The 20,281-nt window shown below is 36.9% G+C and overlaps 1 protein-coding gene across 1 annotated transcript in view; it reads left to right on the top strand.

Annotated features, from left to right (window-relative positions):
* LOC145687938 (uncharacterized) overlaps positions 1-20,281 on the top strand; it is a 264,861-nt gene that overhangs the window by 205,697 nt on the left and 38,883 nt on the right. The gene's annotated exons all lie outside the window — the stretch shown is intronic.

The following is a 20,281-nucleotide window of genomic DNA, read 5'->3' as shown; positions in this document are numbered from 1 at the left end:
ACAAGCAATTAATGTTGGGATTTGTTTGACCATTTGCTTTACCATTGTCCATGCGACCTTAAACTAATATTCAAACAGAAGACCAAATTTAACTACCATCATTATGAAGTCTCTGTACACAGCGCGTTACTCACATATGAACATGAATCTCCTTGTCATTTCTCACATGTGTACATGTACCTTTACAGACACAAGTGAAAGACTTCTTGATAAAAATCGGTAAGAGGCACCATAAAGGGGACATTTTTTCCGAATATTTTTCAATATCTCGCACCGTTTGCAAGATTGAGTTACTTCCGGTTGGAGTTTCTAATTCATGCATGACCAGTGTTTTCTTTTTTTCTTTCACGCAGTATATAATAAGCAAATACATTACATACACGATTAATTATAATGTCAGTTATATATGGTGTTCATTGGGCAAAACACTGCAAACAATAAAGATTGTTATTTTATAAATCACGTAACACCAAAACACAGTTTGAAATCTCAGGCTTGGATGAACTAATGTTTCTCACGAAACACTCGAAAATTTTGGCGCCTCGTTTCGAATTTAAAAAGGTACTTTTCGTCTCGATTCTTGTCCCATGACTAGTATTTTTGAGAGAAGACGAGAGGAGAAATTTCCCACCACAAGTAAGATTAACCATGGATGAGTACCTTGCTACTAAGCCACCATATTTCTGAGTAAGAGGGACATTGTGTTTCAGTGGCACAGCGCTTACCTCTGGTGCGTGGGGTCCCTAGTTCGACTCCCGGTTAAATAAGTTTGTCGTGGATAACACCGTGTCTGTGGTTTCCTCCTACAATTTCATTCCACCAATTCTTCCATTATCATTCACTTGCCTTAATAATCCATCTCTCTTAGCCTTAAGAGGCCTCATCACTGCGAATTTAAAATACCGCTAATTTTACAGTAATTATGTGATATCTTCAAATAGATAAAAGATAATCGAAAAGTGGAACAAGATCTCACTAGACAATATTATTCTGCGTGAGATACCGTTATCATGACTCATTTATCTGCTTTCGACTTCCAGACATTTAGAAAATCGGCATTTATTTTCGCGTTTCTAAATAACTGCAAACGGAAAGCTACTGGGTGACTCGTGATAACGGTACCTCATGCAAAATAACATCGTCTAGGGAGGTCTTGATCCACTTTTTGATTATCTTTTATCTACTTGAAGATATCGCATAATTACTGTAGAATTAGCGGTATTTTAATTTCGAAGTGATAGGGATTCTTAAGGACAAAAACGTGGGACGTTAAATTGAAAGATTTCATTTCATTTTCATATTTAGAACTTATTTCCAGACAAGGACAGTTTGAGTCACGGCACGGCGAATGTTTTCGCAGCACGAATCCAAGTCATCGTTCTTATTTCGCGGAAGTAATTTCCGATTGCACTTAGTGTTGAAATAAGATGACTCAGATTGTAACAGAAAATATCTTTTCTATTTGTCAAGGCTATCTTTTAGTGTGTTGAAAAATAAAAAAAGAAAAGAAAAAGAAAATGCAAACTTTATTAACTATGAAGTTCGCATTTTCTGTACCAATAGCTGATGGAAAGATCAGTGTCAGGGACTCATGCTGTTGGTATTCTGCGAGCCTCAGCGACTTCAATACTTGATGATGAAACGTAAACGAAACTTCCCACGTGCTTCAGAGAATGTCCGAGTTCCGTCGGTTCTACGAACTCAGAATATGAAACAAAAAATTGCATACGCGCTGTGTATATCAAGTAGTGCATACATTTTAACGATATCATTCATCTGTATGCTAGCTACGTTGTGTGAGGAAATGTATTTGTATTTAGCAGGTTTTTGTGTTGATGCTTCCACGTGCATTCTTGCGTTAATAATTTATACATTTATTGAAACAATGTTTCTTGTTTTTAATTTTTTTTTAAAGCGAATGTGAGTTTGTGTGTTACTCGATCACGTAATAACTACCGAACCAATAAAAATGGTTAAGATTAGGATTAGGAATTAGATTGCTGGGCTTGCGGCATTTACGGATATGTTAGCCCGTCACGTATGAGGGGATGACGTCCCTCGGTGATCACACAATCCGAGAAAAGGAAAGGAACAAAGAATTGGAGGGATTGAAGGAAGAGGCCTGAGACCTGTATGTAAGGCACTATCCCGGCATTTGCCTGGTGCAAAGAGGAAAACCTAGGAAAACTTCGCTCAGTATGGCTGATTTGAAAAAGCTTTTCCACTTTATCGACCAAGTGTCCCCATCGAGAATCGAGCGCGGGACCGCTGGCATCAAGGAGGAGAGGTAACGACTGCGCTACGCGCGGCCAAATGGCATTTGGAAGGATGATCAACATAAGGCTCCTAAGGATCTTATGATATTACATTGGAAATTTTCGGCATGGATGTGAAGGGATCACATGGAAAAATAATCGAAAACAATTTACAGTATATACATAGTCTAATCCAGAATTTTCCGGGTCGCTAAAATCAATAATGACACTCCTGATACCTTTGAAGTGCACGTTCAACGATGGCGTCCAGTTTACCACGGTGTTGTTCGGCACAATTCGATTTTGGTGTTCTTTGCCGCGATCTCTGTGTAGACTTATCAGATCTCACTATCGTTAAAATTGACACATATCTCACGTAACAAGTAATGATTGTCAGGCACCCTCCCTTTTTGATTTCCTGTGAATAAGTGCTAAGTGTTCTCGTCCTCGCGCTCGGGGTAAAATAGATCTCACGTAGCTTCACAGCAGAAAAAAGAACATTAAGCTCCAAACAAACTAACACAAAAAAACATCACTAATTTCACGATAACTTCATAAATTGACATAATTGCAGTTTCTCTTTTAATTCATTCTTAATATTACCTCTTGTTATATAATATTATATTTTCCGTTATGCTGTGCTGCTAAAAAGCCAGGTTTTATATACTTAAGAACTATAAAAAAGTATATATAGATAACTAGTTGAATATACCCATGCATCGCACGGGGGTTGTATTTGAAATTCAACGCCTGTGGGAGTATTGATCTCAGAGATCGCGAAAACTATGGATTTGATACTAATATCGGTCATTTTGGGCTATTTTTTACATGTCTCGCATCCCCCCCGACTCCCAGCCCGCATAGAATTGTAACTAAATTTGCAAGTCATCGCTAATGGAAGTGTCACCATTGATTTCAGCGACCGCGAATACTATGGATTTGACACTAATATCGGTCATTTGGGATTACTTTTATATGTCTCGGTATCTCACCACCCTGCCCCCGGCGACCCCTGGCCCGGAGCCGAATAGCGTGAATTTGCAAGTTAATGCGATCGGAGTTTCACCGTTCATTTAAGCGTCCACGAAAACTATGAATTCGACACTAACATCGGTCATTTTCTACTACTTTTACATGTCCCGGTAAACGCTCCCCTGAAACCCCCTTGGTTCGAATTTTGACAAAAAACATTTAACTCTGGTCTGGAACCTGGACCAACATATTCGTGACTAAAATTTGGTAAATCTCGGTCAATTTGTCTGGTTCCCAAGCCAGTTCTGGTAAACGCCCTCCCCCCTGAGAACCCTCTGGTTCGAAATTTTAAAAAAAGGGCTTCGTCTTGATCTGGGGCTTGAGCCAAGGTACCCCTGACCAAAATTTGGTAACTCTCGGTCCACTCGTCTGGTCCCCAGGCCGCACACAGACAGACAGACAAACACACAAACAAACCCTTTATTTTATTTATATTAGATTAGATAAGTTGATTCGGGTTGTTATCTATTCAATTTTAATGAATTGAAAAATTCAAAAATGGTCTTGTCTTGGATTACCCTCGTCATTTGTTGCCGAAGTTGTTCGTCCGGCCCCTTTGCCGAAAAGTCTTTGACGGATTGTGGCCCCTGATACACCTTCTGACAACAAACACCATATCACCGCTGGTTGTTCCTCTTTGGTGCAAATTTCTAATGGAGCGGCCATGGTCTACCTGCAACAAAAGAAAGACAAGTGGAGGAATTAAGATTAAACTTTCATATCATGACCACAACAGCATAACAATAAAATAAACGAGGACAGAAGTCAGCATGAACAATGTAAGGAAAGTTATGGCTACATTGCGGATAATTTTTGACTTGCAATCGTAATATATACTGTAACTTCGATAGTATTTAGCAAAGACAATATGCTTGGCGGAGATACTCCAAAGTGCATTTTTAGGCGGAGATACTCCAAAGTGCATTTTTAGGCGGAGATACTCCAAAGTACAGTTTTAGGCGAAGAATAGCAAAATTTATATCAAAATTACTTTTATTTTTGTATGAAATGAATCTACTACAATCTAATTTTAAGGAAAGATTCGTATTGTATTTGAATTTTAGAGTGCACATACTGTACGTAAATGTAATGTACTGCCAGTTGTATATTTTGGAATTTAACGTTATTGGTCTTACGGGAGACCAGACTTGCATTGTTTCTACCACATCCACATTAAATGCTAAATTTTATTAGATTTGTTATAAGACAAGTCCTATAATAGATAATTTATGAGATTCCTTTGTGAAGCCGAACCCACAGATATAATAAAACCTAATACGATTCAATCCATTTAGTGGCTCAAATTTTAACCAGAAGATTTTTAACTCATCCGCGCGTCTATTACTTGTTCTTTTATTGGAGCGCTTTGGGGAGGGAGGGAGCGATGAAAAACTGGTTTGGTTAATCATGTATACATATTGTCTTGTTTTTCTTCTTTCATATTATACATAAGAATAAAACTATTTTGCTGTGTAACACTAGCAAATAGTGCTTCGTATTACAGGTAAGAAAAAAAAGTCTGAAACCCCTTTGTTCTAGCTTTGTACAATTTTTCATTTTTTTTTTTTTTTTAATTTGGCATTTACTAATATTTTTTTTGGCATGTGTTCGTTTCTTTTTCTAGTCCAGATCTTTTTCGCTTTATACTTGCAAAGATGGACTACAATTGCGTAATGCAATCTTCTTCATTGTTCAGCTTTCTTAAAAATTGCGATCTGAAGAAATGGTGGGGAGGGGGACGCAGGATGCTAAACATCTAAATGACAAGCCGAGCAACGTCTTTGCAAGCTTGACTTCTGACAAAAAACACCTGCTTAATTTGAGAGCTAAAGAGGCACAAGGAAACCAGTTGAAGTTACAAAAGAAAGCGATGTGGTAATTTCGTCGTGGTAACACACACACACACACACACAAAAAAAAAAAAAAAAAAAAAAAAGATCATGCCAAGATGATTTTAATTTATTTATAAAGTTTACGTCCATGAGAATGCCATAACAAAAATTTCTTGAACCATTATTTTGAGAAGAAGAGGGCGTGGTCCGAAGTCTGAGCCTCTTGGTAAGTTATTGCTTTAATGTTTAGTCATAACAATTATAGGCAATTTCGATTAATCTGAATTAAAGATTATAGTCTAAATCGCTTCTTATATTTCAAGGGCAGCAAAGGTTTCAACTAATTTACTCATCTTTCTATGCGTATCTACATGATTCGAGAACCAATTCCAAGAAATATCAACAAATAAAGAATGATCCCATACAGTTTCATCATTTGTCCAATGAACATTATGTTGCTTGAAAGGTGTATGGTTTTCAGAGCCCTAACTATGGAAGGCTGAGCGGGGCCCTTGCCTCGGGTGCTGATAGCAAAGGGGCGCTAAACAAGCAAGCAGAAACAAAAAAAAGTGTTGGAAAACAGTAAACGACTCGGCGCCCCGTAAAAGTATTGGCACCCAAAGAATTACATTTGGTGAAAACTTACTTGCTCGCTGCGCTGGCAACTCAAACGTTTCAATAAGAGTTACAACCAACGGCGCCGACTTCACAAAATTTATGTGGGTGCATATCAATGGCGGGAGTGGTATATGTTTTCAGTGGAGTTTCGGTATTTTTTTGATTGATTCTTGGCTTTCCTTTTAGTTAAAGACTTTTGAACATTGTCATAAAGGGCTATGCACGATTCTATATAGAATATAGTTCCATCTTTTATTATTGTGGGGACTGTCTTTGACTAGGCCAGAGATAGGCAAGGAAGGGGGAATGTGTTGCTTGGTTATCTTTGCACAAACACATTTGAAACAAACAATTACATTTTAGAGCTTAAAAATTTTAACTTCCATCTCAATGTTTTAATTGCACATTATTTTTTGGTGATGACAAATGAGAAATATTTATTTTATTTTGTTTCTATCAAACTAAATATTTTGTGGGTGTGGCGCACTCACAAGATTATTTGTGTGGGTGCTGGAGAAACTGAGCATTTTCAAAATCAGAAACGGTCAAAAGTCCAAAATACGTGTTCGGCGTTTTGATGGGGATGAGTTTGGTTAGTTTCCCGCTTTTCTACTCAATCGGATTAATCACGACGGTGAGAATGAAGGTATGAAGATGACAAGATAGAAGAGATACAAACAAGGTGCTGTTTGCGCGTGAAAATTAAAAATGAAGGAAAACAAGGGGAATAGTAACCCTGCATACGCTAGTTCTTTCGTAAGTTAAGCTGAGTACACGCCTGACTACGAAAATATTAGGTGGGTATACGCCGCATTACACCCCTGGCTGAAAGTTACTTATAGATACAAACGTTCGCGAAAAAAAGTATGCAATGAAATGACTTACTAAGGCTCACGCCTTGATTGTGCTAAGTGAAACCAATCAATTGTCTTGCTGACTGTCTTACTGAGAGACAGAGTTCAAGAGCCGTATGGTAGGAGAAAAGCGATGGAAGGAGAAAAGAACGATATGAGGAAAGGAAACTGGATAGAATATTGGTTTAGAAGATATTGTATTCTGAGGGCAAGGTAAAAGATATGGTAAAGGGAAAGTGATGGAGAAAGAAAATAGCAGTACTAGAGATAATAAAAAAGAAGAAACAAAACTGGTTAGGACATTGAAAAGAATAGTTTTCTGAGAGACAAGGTAGAAGGTATTGTAAAAGAAAGAAAGGCGCAATATTGGAGTTCATATAGAAGATAGGAAAATAAACTGTTAAAACATTGATTGAGAAGAAATTGTATTCTGAGGGACAAGGTAGAAAGTATAATAAAAGAGAAAAAAGAGTAATATTGGAAATAGTAAATAAAGAAGAAAAGAAACTGGTTAGAACATTGATTGAAAAGAAATTGTATGTTAGCAGAACATCGAGAAACTACAATTGATGAACGGTATTAAAGCGTCAAGTCGAGGTTATCAAAGTACTGTCATTCATAGCAGTTTCTCGACGTAAACTGTCACCAATGACAGAATATTTATGACCTTGATTGACCGTATGAAAGTTCACACAGAAGTTAAAAGGAGATGGATGAATTTCCAAAACTATGGTCAAGAATTCTCACTCGTTATATTTAATTGTCATTTCTGTGGTGAAATAATATCAACAACTGTATGTGAATTTAGATTCTTTTGATTGTTAAGCAGTTGATAGTTGTAAGGCCCTAAGCTGTTTTATGAATGTATTGATGTGTTTTTGTGTATGAGTTAGTTAGATTAATCCACTATAGTTTCACTATGTGCTTCTTCGGCACACCGATAAATTACTAACACCTATCAGCCTTGAACGATGGCGTGTGCGTTCTACCAATCCACTTTGAAGAGGTGTAACAAATAAACTTGATCCAGTAGTTTGATTTGAGCAATTCCGTAGCCTATTGAAGCAATTTTCCTCAACAGCATTCATTAGGTTTTCAGAAGAAACAGGTGGTAGCTTCTTTGACTTAAAAAACCAGTTTTGTTCTTCACTTTTGCCTTTGCTTTCGCTTTCGGATGGTGATGGTTGCCAAACAGGTGTTCCCGGTAGCCAGAAATTATCAACAGAAGACTCCAAATCAGAACCAATTGTTTTGAAAAACACAAAAACATCCCAAAAAGAAAAAAAATGAAATTTATGAACAACCTTTCAATATACTAGTGACTGACTGGTCGCTGTGTCTTTGCAATGAAATGAAATTTAGTAGGCTTGTATTTTTTTATCTCCTAGGTCTTCGCTGATTTTTTAAAAATTCGATACTGTGTAAACCGCAGGACATAACTTTTAAGCTTCATGTAACAGGACGAAAATTGATATGCGCGGTTTTTCTCTTTCAGAAAATACAAATATTTTTCACTTCTATATGAATAAACCCTGGGTGCTTTTACAGATACCACTAGGTTGCTAGAATTTTTAGTAGTTATACGCTCTACTATTTTGAAAAAAATTAGCGTATACTCACTCTTATACCCTCCATTACGTACCTAATCTAAAGTGAATTTATGCTGAACTATAAAAGTATTAAGTGGAATTACGCCGTACACATCCGTATATCCTCCATTATATAATTGATAAATACCAAGCTAATAAGGATGCTAAATATCTTTATAATCTCGTTTCCGTTTATGGCAGATAGTGTGTAGTGTGCTGGACAGTGTGTACGGTTTCCATATCTCAGATAATTTTGCAGTTAATGCGAACTGTGGTAAATGTAAAAGAGTATTGAAAAACGGCATTAAGTGTGAAAGATGCATGAAATACTTGCATTTCGGCAAGTGCAGTGCAGTTGACAAATATTCCAATATTTTAAACTGATCTTGTACGTCGTGTAATAGGTGTAAAAAAAAATGACAATCAACTTTGTGAGCTATCGATTTCATCTGAGGGAAGAATTACATTCATTACGTGAAGTTGTCGAACTCTTAGGAAGATACCCAGCAACCACAACGCCAAGATCAATTTCAACAATCTGGTCAAGAATCTTCTAGTACAAAGCAAAACAGAACCTGCAGCGATATCATAAGGGATACGGCGAAGGTCCCAAATGCTACTAGTGAACCTAATAATAGTGCAAAGATAGGCATATCTTTTTCCAGTTGGAAGTCACAGTATAGTAGAAATACTAGTTTTTCCGAAAAACACTTGTGGCTCCATACACACTGCAAGTACAAGTGCAAATCACCAATCCCAGTGTCCAAGTCGCGGAAAGACACAACAGTGACTGCAACTTATATACTAAATCAAGTTACAAGTACAAGTTACTGGATAATAAGATATCAGGTCTACAATACGAATGTAATATTGAAACAAACAGCAAATTCAGTGAGTTAAGAGATGAGTGTGGTAATATAAAGGAAGTAAGCTCAAGAAATAAGCCCATGGAAGTGCAACATCTAGATCGTTTAAACCCGGATGATTCAAGCAGCAAGTCATGTTTTGGTGTTCAAAATGATAACTCAATTTCAGTAAGTCGCGCAAAAAAAAAAAAAAAAAAAAAAAAAAAAAGGAAGGAAGGTACACATTGTAGCAGACAACCACGGTCGTAGTATTGCTTCCAGATTAATACAATAGTGTGATGATATTAACGTAGTGGGTATTGTAAAGCGTGGTTCAAAACTAAATAATTCATATGTGGACCAGAAATCATTCTCAGATATTGATACTGTAGTACTTATAGGGGGGCACTAATGATGTCTCCCCCCCTATACATTATAAAATATTATATATAAAAATTATATATAAAATATAAAAATTATATTATATATAAATTAAATAAAATAATATAAATCATATAAAAATAACGCTGACAAATGTAGTTAATTTACCATACTGGCATGATCTGTCGAAGAGCTATGTGTTAATTTAGAAGTACATCTATTAATAGTTTCACCTTTACTAATTTTCACGTAGAAGTGACCATAAACCTTCCGTGCCACGAGAGGTTCTTGAAGAATGTGATATAGCAGCACTTAAATCATATTTATCACTGGAGTGTATTGTGGAAAGACTTGCATAGTTTTAAACATTGATAAATGTTCTTTATTGAGTTTTTATATACAATGGATTTATCAATTTCTAGTTATTATATTATGAATCAAGTATAAGAATATATTATTTGAGATCTACAACTTGGGTGAGCTAATGTCCTCCACGGAAACCGAGATATCTCTCGTCTCGTCTCGATTTTGGTATCGAAAATAAGACGAGCATTGTCATGTTTCTCATCTCGTCTCGTCTCGAATTCACCTCTCCTCTCGACCCTCGTCTCCTTATATGGAGATTGGTGATTCGTGTCCACTTTCATATCAAAAAGGCGTTAATTGAGGTATTTAAAAACCACACTGTTTGGCAGCCTTTCTCTCCTCCCCCCTTTCTTTTCTTCTGTACACGGAACAATTATGTTCTTCAGCTACAGTTTCTAGGCAGTGAAACGGGACTATTTGCCTCCAGCATTCTTGCCTTCGGTGCCCCGTCACATTGCATGTGTGGTCATGAGATGAAAAACACCTGGTCATTCCTGGAGGGCTCCCAAACTAATCGAGACGTACAGGGAAAGGTCACTTTTTCTTCCCTCGGAATGAAACACAAAGACCAACTACAAAATCTCCGGTAGGCTAATCATCCAGCAAATAATGACCTCAATAGGGAGATATAATAATTCTTTAGGCTATAAAAGGTAATCGTTTTACAGTTCTTAAGGTATATAGAAGGCCTATTGAGTCTACCAGAAAATATGATGTCTTTCTTATCTCTAAATATGATACCTAGGTATTATCTAGAATTTTCAATATCTCAATTAAAAGATTATATTTGTAGTTTCGGGGAATAACCATCTTTTGTTCTTTTTTCCTCTGTTACTGTGTTAATAACGCAACGTTCTTACCACCATGAAAGCGAAGAACACGAACAGAAAAATTTCTTTAAAAATATTGATAGCATAAAAATCAAGAAGTGCTTTAAATCTCTTGTATTTAAGAGACGAACCTGATCTGCCTGTTTTACAGCTCGGCGCCATTTTAGGCGTAAAGCTACGGTATTAATGTGACTTCCGAGTTGCACAAACTCCCGCCACGAATCGAATCCAGGTGGGACCGCTATGGATGTGGAAATATTGATTGATTTAAAGACAAATACTTCGTGCATGGATTTTCTCAGGGTTCTCCCGTTCCCTCCCACTTTCTTCATTCTACCATTTCAGTAATTTATCATCATCACCGTTTCCTTTAGATCACACGGCATAAGCATAGGAGGTAAAACTCAAAGATTTCATTAAAAGATTAACGTGTATTTCAACACTAAGGCTTTCTGGGACATGGAACTAAGCTTAACATGGGATTGAAACCATATGAGTTCCCACTGGCATGAGCCCATATGTGTTACGTAAATATAACATCTGGTTATGTAGGAATTGTCCCGTAGACATACGGAAGGTAATACCGTTCGCCAGAATTTGATAACTTAAGCGAGGGTTTCTCAACCTTTTCCACCGGCGTACCACCAAAGCATATTATTAATTAATATTACTATAAGTCGTGCATACGACCAACAGTGTCTTGCGTACCACAAGTGGTACGCGTACAATAGGTTGAGAACCCCTGCCTTAAGTCGCTGAGAATATATGGCAAGAATTTTGGGAATGGTCCAAAAAATTGATCAAGATTGCGATCGTGGTCAATAATTTTAGGAATGATCAAAAATGCATCAAAAGATTGCGATTTTGGCCAATAATTAATTTTGGGATCAAGGGCCACAAACTTTTTGAACGGTCCCTAAATCGAGTTTTCGTTTTTTTTTTTTTTTTTTTTAACGGAATAAGCACATCATACTGAGTTAATTGATACTTTGGGTTTGGCTACATTATATGTAGTTCTCCAGATACAAGGCGTACAACAAAATTTTTCAGTGAAATATATTGGATCTTTTGATCCAAAAATTATGCCAGTATTTGCAAAACTGCTTAACCTTGTCTGCTGGATGAATTAAATAATTAAATATTCAATTTCCACCTTAATTGAGTATCGTCATTAACCTCATTAACTAAACAACCTAATGCTTTAACCAACCAAAGAAACATGATGGCACACGTTTGACTGGGCAATATGTGGTCAGCATATCAGATTCCAAGACCATAGGTCACGATTCTGAGTCATCGGTGAACAAGTTATGACAGCATCGGGAATCAAACCCGGATCAACACACGTGCGAACAATTTGGGCCTGCTTTTAACTAGAACATCACTCGAAAATGAAAGTTCAGATTTTGATACCTACTTGTGTGAAATTCATATGCCCATTGTATATACCTGTCATTCCAGTATTCGGTTTTGGACTGAGTCTTGCATAATAAAGCATGAAAATACCGTATAATTTTCTAATAGCAAATCTTACAGAAAGACATGTATATCTAATTACATATTACGATTCATTTGTACTCTGAGTTTCCGTTTGTGATGCAAACATCTGGCTCCTTCAGCAGTATTACGTGAGCAGTTTGTAATTTGTACAGAACTTTTAAAGTACTATTTTACATACATTAAGCTGTTTATTATATATCACTGCAAACAGAGCAGAGAATCCCAATGATCGAAATCTGTTGAAAGGAAATGCAAAGTAGCAGTTCGCTGATCGATACCTCGGTCACTCATTTTTTCCCTCAAAAGTCAAAAGAATTATATTTGACTGGTCAAAGATAACATTAGTATTTCTTCCTTATTAACCGGTTCACACACACACACACACACACACACACACACACACACACATATATATATATATATATATATATATATATATATATATATATATATATATATATATATATATATATATATATGTGTGTGTGTGTGTGATTGTTGGATGTTAGCCCAAGTATTAATATTACGTCTCAGTGAAACTGTTAGGAATTTAAACAAGATGGAACGAAAATGGTTTTATTTCGTTTCTTTAGATCAGTTATTTACCGCTCGTGATTAGTGTTGACCACGAAAAGAGTCGAGAAATAAGGTTTTCTCGATTCGGTTATCGAAAGGCTTTTTTTCGTCGTCTCAAAATTTTTATTGTCTAGTTTTGTAAATTAAAAAAAAAATGAACATTTGGCGTAACTGCCCACTTGTGAGCCTAAGCCTTCAGTGGCGTAACTTAAGGCTTGAAGGCCCTCCCGCAGACAGCGTGGAGCGTGGCCCCATGTCTACGTCCCACTTCACGATTTGAAGGTCTCCTGATGGCTTGAAGGCCCCTGCAATGCGAGGTCTGCAGAGCTCTTATTTACGCCCCTGTACGCCTGCTCTAGCGCCATTCATTAGCGACCGGCTGAACTACGTCCACATAGCGGCGAGCACGTGGTCAGGTGTTTTCTAGACTAGTGGACGTCACGTATTGTTTTTGCGTGGCTCCCCAGTTTGCTTCCCGACGCTGGGTGGACGCCGAAAATTGGGAAGCACCGGCCGGGGATCGAACCCAGGACCACGTGTGCATGAGTTCAACGCTCTAATCATTAAACTACGGTGCTCCGCCTAGTTTTGTAAATGTATGTACAAAATATATGCCCTGTTTTTTCACCATTTCTTCGAGAAGTTGTCAGAATCTTTCAGCGTTACGAGAGGTCCCGGAAGGGAGTAAGATAACAACATTCAAACCACAGTTACTATTGAAGTACTTTTTTCCGTAATGAATTGAATATTTTTAAACCTTGATAAATGTACTTCATTGTGTTCAAACAATTACTGTATTAATTTATAGTTTTATATTACGCGTTATATAACACTAAAACAGAGATTTTTATGATATTTATAACTTATGAACTAAAGTGATCGCAACGATTCGTGAAGCTTGACCTAGATTTACCAATTTTACCACCCAATAGACCGCGAGGTTCTGTCCCGGTTGTCAACCCCTTCCCATGGAGTTTTGCCAGAAGCGTCTCTCGCGCTATACGCAGAACATGTTCTGAAGTTAGAGTGTTGTCAGATTGCGGATAAGTTTCGTTTTGTTTTCTTTGTTGTCGTCGTTGTTTTGTCTTTTTGCTATTATTATTGGTATCATTTAATTCAAATAGTTGTTATAAAACGCATTATAGTTCTTCAAGAGCTTCCTTCGTAGTTCGTTTGCCATATGCTCTAAGTTTAGCAACGTTGTTCCACTTTTCCTCAAATATACGTTCGGAAGGCAGATCCACGAATCGTTCCGAATTCTTCCGATGCATCACACGTGAAGGAAAGCAGTTCTATGATTTGATTTGTGTAGAGCCCAGACTTCACGAGTCATCGCAGTCACTACTGTTGTTGTCTACGCAATTCGACCAATTTCTCATCTGGTCTAATTCTTCGTCTCGTCTCGACTGTAGAAAGGTACTACTCGTCTCATTTCCTAGAAAATAATTGAGTCGAGGCGAGAAATTGCTCGTCTCGTGAGAAAGACTACTCGTGATCTTTAATATATAATGTGCTTTTCTCATTCCTAGCGAACCAGACGAACAGACATAAGGAGCAGATGGAGAAGTGTGTCCTAGTCATACTTGGATGGTTTCGCAGATACAATACTCGTACACTGCCATCACTTCTCTACGCCTTTCTCCTATTTTAGCTGCTCGGCCACAACGGGATAACACGAGTACTTCACTGAATTCTATATCGCGTCAACGAGTTTTGTTGACCCAACATTAAGAGGGTTGTATTACTTTCAAGCACTTTCCATTCACATCATCTGTTATAAAACGAGTGGCAGTGACATGTGTATACCACACACAGGAGTTTGGTTTGTGTGGCCTGCTAGTTTCTCAATTAATATTGAAATCGTAAGTGTTATTAGGTTTCTACCGCTTTCGGTTTTAGCAAAGAGATAAAAGTGGAGACGTAAATATATTCTTGGAACACTTACTTAATTAAAAAAAAAAACACTTCTTGCTATCTATCATCGTTTTTGCTCTGTAGTGATCAATTTTAAAACCGGAAATGGTTGATTTCTACAAACTCCGGTTTGAATCTCACCTACATCAACGAACTCAGTTCTGTATCCTCCCCAAAATGTATGGTGATGAAACAACCTTAGGTCTTGTCTTGACAAGAATAGGTATATTTATTGTAGAGGGTTTAATTGACTTAGAATGCCTAATTTTACTGTATGTTCACTTACAGTGGCTTTGCATAAAACATACAATCTGAAGCTCGTTCGTGTCTATAGGGCTAGGATATTGGAAGACCTGGGCTCGATTCAAAGATGGAAGCTCATGTGGTTCGGATTATACGTTGACTTCACATCTTTATATAGCCTTGGTGCTGAAAGGAGCGTTAAACCTTAAACAACCAATGGAATCTACAGCATGTTGAAGTATTGAATTTGAATCACGTGTGTAATAACTCTGCTTACCAAAATCGCGAGATTCACTTTGATCCCTTCTGAGCTTTACGGTATTATACTTAAAAAAATAGCGCAACGGCCCATTTGTGAGCTTAAGCCTGCTCCAGTGCCATCTGCTAATGACCGGCTGAACTACGTAAAGCCTACCGGTGTGCACGTGGTCAGGAGCTTTGTAGACCTAGTGGCCGTCACGTCTTGTTTTCAGGTGACTCCCCAGTTTGCCTCATGACACTGGGTGGATGCCGAAAATTGGGAAGCACCAGCCGGGGATCGAACCCAGGACCACGCGGACATGAGTCCAACGCTCTAACAGTATTGCACTGTAGAGTTATTTATTCTTTCCTATTTTCTTGAAAATATTTGTTATTTTGTATGAAGATAACTCACAAACCTCTTGAGGTCAATATATAATACTGAGTTATTAGTCATGGCATGGCATGAGAAAGATTAATATGGTCTCATGAACATAGCAATTGTTCTTTTGCACATTCTTTTGTCCTCCTTCTTACTTGAAGAAGGAACGAAAACTGTGATAATAACGGTACCTTAGTAATGAACTCTTGTTGAATATAATTATTTAAAATAAGTAATTTGCATGCCTTTTATGTAGTTGAATAGCAACTTATTACTCAACGTCATCTCTGCAAAACAACAAAACAATGTGAAAAAATGTCAACAATGAACTATTCTATGGAGAACATATTGTTAGTAAGAACAATTGCTGTAATGCTTTCACTAATGTCCAATAATCAACACACACACATGTCACGGGAAGCATTTATGTTCTTCTCTCACATGCTTAACGTAATAATATCTTAGAGATATTCTGAATATTTTAAATTATATGTTTACCCCAGTGGCGGATCCAGGGGGGCGATCGGGGCGATCGTCCCCCCCAAAAGAGGGAAGTTTTTTTTAAAAAAAAATATAAATAAAACCCATTCCAGAGTTTGAAGCTCTAAGTAGCAGTATTACAACCCACCGCCCCCCCCGGAAGTCTGTTCTGGATCCGCCCCTGGTTTACCCAAAAAGCTCTATTACGATTAGCTTACATCTAATATCTGGTAGAGAATTGGCTATTTAATATTTACCATACGTAGTAGCTTAGATATAACAATACTACTTTCTAGTCCCTTTCTAAGCTAAAAATAATAATAATAATATAATAATAATAATAATAATAATAATAATAATAATAATAATAATAATAATAATAATAATAATAATAATAATAATAATAATAGAACTTGAAGTCTTGACGAAACGACAAAGAGCAAATAACATCTTAGATGTTATTCTTGGTCAATACCAATTAGCGTCAATTGTGATTATTCTCCATCGAAGTGGAAGTCCGCCAACTGTTAAACCCAGTCTCTTTAAGAATTTTTCCACCTTAATAACAGAAGCACCAACTTATTTCTTACTTTGCAACAGTTTCTAATTCTTTCATAATGATGTTCTGCCTTCACAATATAGTTTTTGCACTAGTTCTAACATCAAGTGTACTTGTTAGGACACGCATGCCAATGAATTTATTTTGTTCCTTTTTTTTTAAAAAAAATGTATAATAAAAGAGTCGCAGTTAAAAAGTTAAAAAATTGTAGACTCTTCATGCTGTGTGACCACACCCCATCATAAACCTTCGTGCTCAGGACAGAAAAGAATAGGCGCCATCCTGACATTACGTCCGCCGGCTAACTTCGTCGTCCCTTTGAGGCATAAAAAACAATATTCTAGCTCGTAGAAACAACCAGGTGCTTCTGATAGCCCCAGGTTGATATTACTTGTTCATTTCTCTCTCTCTCTCTCTTTCTTTTTTTTATTGGCTTAAAGTAAAACTACTTAAAGCTCAAAGTCTTGAGGGAAGAAGGTTCTTATATTAAATTCAAGTTTCCAAGACTGTGTTCATCCACATGTTCTGTCAGAAGATTGTAGAGGAATCATAAGTAACAACCGTCTCGATTAACAGCGGCAATTTAATTATGAAGAAATAATTGATTAGGGCAAGGGCCGACAGCTGTGCCCTCTCTTCAAGTTAAATATCTTACAGTGTAAAAAAAAATGTTATTTAGCGCTTCTCTCTATCAATACTATTTTTTGAACGCCATTATATCCCGCCAACATCGACTTTTCATAGAAGTAAAATAAGCATAGTTGTAGAAAATCAAAATTCAAATTTGATTTTCATTTTTTTCTTTTATACTTTCGATTGACCAGGGCCGGCCCTAGGCAAATCGCCAGCCCATGCATTGGTATTATTTGTAGCCCCCTTTCTCCAGAAAGAACAAATCTTAAAAGCCATGAGTTTAAGTGTGCTACCCCATCATGAACAACGAAGGGGAGGGAGAGACAGCACTTGCACTCAGAAAGGCCTAAACACTACGAATATAATCTCGTCTCTTTAAATAATAATCTATTATGTTAGGAAAAGATAAAGCAAACACACCTGCAGAGGAAAAATGGTAATCCTTTTTATAGAATTCAATATCGAGATTCAATCTCAATATAGCAGTTTGCAATTCAAATGCAACGAGCACTTTTATCTTTATTCCTTGATTTTCCTTCTGCATCTATTAAAGAATAAAAAAAGTTATTCCACCTTCAATGATAAGGAACTTGTTTACGACAAAGACAAGACTAGTTTTCATATCAAAACTGTGATAACAAACTAAATGAAACAGGTGTTTGCTACTGTTCGAGAACTGAATTCTTGTATTTGAAAACAATCAAACAATTCATGCTGGGATTTATTTGACCATTTGCTGTAGCTCTGTCCATATGACCTTAAACTAATGCGACCTAAAGAGATTTGTGAATGTTCTGTTCAAATAGGAGATCAGCTTAGTAAATTTAACTACCATTATCATGAAATCTGTTTCCAAGAAATATTTATTTTAAATAATATAGTTATGACAGATTTTGGCGCCCCGTGTAAATGCACGCTTTCACATATGATAGAGCCGGCCCTGCGAATGGCGATAAGAGAGAAGAAAGTATATAAAAATCTAATTCGAGATTTCAACGGACTTACGCGCTTCACAGCTCCAACATACCGATAAAGTGATTTTACGGTGTTCGTTCATCATGTACACACTCGCCCAGATGCCATATTATTTAACGTATCGGGACTACATTTTAAACCCAAGAATTTTATACAATTCTCTATGGAGTTTCTCGAATTTTTTTCCTAACCTCGAAAATAAGGGTAGTTTACTGATGAGTGAAAATAAAATTTAAAAAAAAAGTTTTTTTTTCAAAACTGGCTCTAACGGTTTTGTTAATTTTAAACAAACCAATATTTTACTAATAACTCTATATTATTATATAATTCGTTTCTTTCTGAAAATATAGAATGAGTATTTTACTCTAAAATGAGTTTCTTTATTGGTGATTTTCGCAAAAAAAAAAAAAAAAAAAAATCTCAGGCAACTTTATTCATATTTCATTAATGAATGTTGCATCCATTTCCATTGAAAATTCACAAGGGGTGTTTTACCAGGACGATTTTCTCAAAAACGACTCAGGCAATTTTCTCCATATTTCCTAAATGCATAGGTAAATGTCGCTAGCGTACTATAAATAATTTTTCATTAAAAAAATCACAAGGGATAGTTTATTCGTGAGGTGTCTCTCTTCAGGACGATTGTCTCAAAAACGACTCAAGTATATTTTTTTCGTATGTCGTAAGTAAATCTTTTATCAAGAAAAGTACAGTATGTTCTAAAGCATTTCTCATTAATAAATCACTCTTGGGGACGAGTCTTTTTTCGGACAATTTGCTCAAAAACTGTTCAGTTTATTTTTCATTCTTATCCCATTAGTAAATGCTTAATTTACAATTCTATAATAGGAAAAGTCACTGTATATGAAAATGTCCACAGATGATAGTAAAATGAAATGAAATCTTTGAGTTTAACGTCCCAAAATTATGCCCTTTAGGCTAAGAAAGACGATGATTAAATCAAATGAATGATGATGGAAGAATTGTTGGAATAAGATTGTGTGAAGAAGCGGATGTACCCCGAGAAAACTCACGGACATGATGTTGTCCAGCACAAAATTACTTGGCCGGGGATTGCCTGCTGTTTCGGAATTAGTAAAAGATGTCCAAAGGAAGGGGGAAAAAAGGAAAGAAGTTGCCAGGCAAGGGAATTTTAGCAAGAAACAGCTGCTTGGAAGATGTTTTGTGCAGAGTATTAGAACTCTGCTATTATAAAGTATATGCGTGTATAAATAAAGGAAATTCACAAAAATACAAGCAAATCCCGAAAAATTAGCTAATCACAGAGAAATCTATGTAACACAATAGGGTTATTTCTTGTGATTCCAATGAGAATAAAGGTGTGGCTGTAAGGCCTGGAAACCCTAACTAGCTCACAGTATGATTTATGACTCTGGTGAAAGTAAAATTACCAAGTAGCCGCCCAGGTCGCTTTCGCTGCGGGGGTAACGCATCGGAAACACATCGTCGAATAGCCATAGTCTAAGACGCATGGTCATTGAGAGACACCTACCTGCACTCTGGCCGTAAAAGCCTTGGTTCCTACCGCCGTAAGGGTTAGGCTATTTGAGAAAGCGTTTTTGTTGCGTTACCCCTTGTAGCGAACGCGGCCAAGGTGGCTATTCAGTAATTTTACTTTCACCAGAGTTGTAAATCATACTGTGAACCAGTTAAGGTTTCCGGGTCTTTTTGCCAGGTTCAGGTGTGTAATAGCAGAGTTCCAATACTCTGCACAAACCATCTTCCAAGCAGCTATTTCTTGCTACATTCCCCTTGCCTGGCAACACGTCTTTCCTTTTTTCCTTCCTTTTGAAATCTTTTAAACAGCAGGCGGTCTATTGTTCCGAAACGCACCAAATGCGCTCGAGCTAACGTTTTCTACGCGTTTTTATTGCTTTCGCGTTTGTGATTAGCCATCCACATTTAAATACATGGTCAGCGTATTCCAAGAGTACACATCAGCCATAAAAACGCATTGTGAACGCATCAAAGAGCCGTTCACTAAGACGCATGATCATTGGACTTCTACTAATTCACCAGTAAATCACCAAGTTATTTAGATGAATTTATATTTTATGTGTAATATTTATTACTATTGTATACAAGAGGAAACTTTTACAACAAAAGGTGATTCTGAAAATCCAAACTCCCGTGTACCGTCTTTTAGCTCTACACTA

Source organism: Thermobia domestica, chromosome 6, assembly GCF_964235325.1.
Source record: "Thermobia domestica chromosome 6, izTheDome1.hap1.1, whole genome shotgun sequence".
Taxonomy (NCBI): Eukaryota; Metazoa; Arthropoda; class Insecta; order Zygentoma; family Lepismatidae; genus Thermobia; species Thermobia domestica.
Note: the sequence above shows the minus strand (reverse complement) of the source record. Positions and strands in the feature narration are given on the sequence as shown.